We start from the raw sequence: 2,500 nt of genomic DNA on the forward strand, positions 1-2,500 counted from the left end.
CTGACTTTAAATTCCTCGAAATTATGTACATGTTGTCGTAAGGGATGAGATATATGGGAAGGAGGAGGGTTTACAGGAATTAAAGAGAAATATATATATATACGCAGAGTATAAAGGGGGATAAAGCTGAAGATATATGCTATATAATGACGACGGTTTTATTTTGACACGCACACACACACACACACACACACACACACACACACACACACACATATATATATATATATATATATATATATATATATATATATATATATATCGTGTCCAACATGTATGTGTATCTTACACATTAAATATTCCTTTTCATGATTTACATTAATATATACATGCATACATTTTGAGAAAGAAAAACGAACATAAATTCAGCAAGAGAAAAAAAAATCAAAACAAAACAAAGAAGATGAATCATCACTGTCTCTGCAACATGAACATCAATCCACAGAGAGTTGACAATGAAACCTAATGTGATGTTTACGAATCTGAAACATGTCCAAACACGCACCATTCTCGTTTCTCTTTCTTCCCACGACAGACGCACGCAAACAGACACTCCATCACACTGTCATGTTGAATTTGTTTTAAATCTGACTTTATATGATCCAAATCCATTGGACAATTGAAGAGCGTTTACAGAAAGAAAGAAACGGATCACGGATCACTAAGAATGGTTATTTCTCTTCTTGTGAAAAGAAGAACTAGACGTCAATCAATCTACATAGTCATTCTCAATAAATAAACCCTAAAATAAAAAAAATAAAAAACAGAAATAATATTCAAATGAATAACAAAATAACATTTCTTATAGGAATGTTATTTTGTTATTTATTTGAATATCATTAATAAATAAATAAATAAACCCTAAATAATAAATAAACCCTAAAATATATATAAAAAAATAAGATTCAAATAAATAACAAAATAACATTGCCACAAGAAACGAAAACAATAAAAAGGCACCATAGTTAGATATCCGGGTTAGGGATAAGGAGAAGGGGACCTGAGGAGGAGGAGGAGGGAGGGAGGGTGTGGGGGGAGGGGGGGGATCTGCCCTTTCTCCGGTTGTCCGTGAAAAATGAAGGCTCGGAGGACGTCCCCCTTACACCCCGTCCTTAAACGACCGGAAGATAAATGGTGAAGGATTTGTAGCGTTAAGACGTCCATCATGCGAACGGAGTGTCTTAGAAACATCTGGTCCTTGTTGAGGTCATTACGGGCTTTGTTTACTTTGGTGACTTGTAAGCTTGTTTGTTGGTCGTATGCATTATGTATGTTTATCGTAGATAATTGAATGAAAGGATAAACGATTTTGTATTCATTATTTCAAATAAATGTATTCACAATACTTATATCAATTTCCTGTAACAACCTAGATCGAACATACCACAGTAGTATTGATAAGTTTGTGCATATCTATTACAAGCAATAAAGAACTCACGATAATATTATTCTAGAAAATTTGCTCTCCAGTACATATATCCATATATCCCCATAAATTCCCATCAACTTCTTTTAAAAAATAAATACATTTACACTACCATATATCCTATTTTTTTTAAATCTAAAGAGACTCATTCTTCACATAAAAAAAACATATATATTTCTCAGTGTTAATCTTAAATATTTCGTGACCCTTTCGGGAAGCGCTGATGAATGATTTAGTCACTACCGTGGGACATGTTTTGCGTACAAGCTTTTGCCTGTGTGTTTTCGAGATAAGGAAGAGACAGACGCCCACACGAGTATAAGTATCCGTCCCTTATACTTTGTACTCACTGAGAGATTAATTGTTCTTTTCCGTGAACCTTGACTTGATAAATAAATGAGTTAATTAAGCGATGACTGATAAATAGGGTACGCAAGATACTCGTATAATGGGCGTTTCATGAGGTCGATATATTGAATGGATGATGTGAATATAATGGATATGAATAGATGACTGATAAGTACATTGACTGAATAAATACATCTAGGGGGTGTCAGGTGTGTTGAATAACTGATATATTTGTTTAAATGAATAATGAAATAATAGAATCATTACATATTATCTAAGTTAACCTGATTGGGATTTATTATCATTACCAAATCAAAAAGATGCTAATCATTTGCTAAATTGACTTTAGGTGATCTTTTTTTTTCTTCCAATTCATAGAAGGCCCATAAGCCAATGCCAGTGTGTTCGTTGCATTTAACATCTATGAATCCTTTGAAAGACTTTGTCGTGTTGACAATGTCCACTCATATCTTTTATCAATAAGTTATTACCATAGCCAAGGTCAGTATTTATAACCAACGTCACAAAGCCGATGTATGGCGGCCTTTGAAGAATTCTTTCAGTAAAGACCTTGCACAGAGAATAACCAAGGACAGATTTATCAGTGAAGAATGATTTAGAGAGGTCGTCGCCGTTATCATGATACTAAGTGGACTGTAGTTTTCTTTGGTGAAGAGATAGTTAACATATGCTGTATCTTATGTAATGGAGACAAGTTTCGTTTGA

This window comes from Penaeus japonicus, unplaced genomic scaffold (assembly GCF_977035675.1).
Source record: "Penaeus japonicus unplaced genomic scaffold, GWHDUDI00000001_assembly GWHDUDI00000009, whole genome shotgun sequence".
Lineage (NCBI taxonomy): Eukaryota > Metazoa > Arthropoda > Malacostraca > Decapoda > Penaeidae > Penaeus > Penaeus japonicus.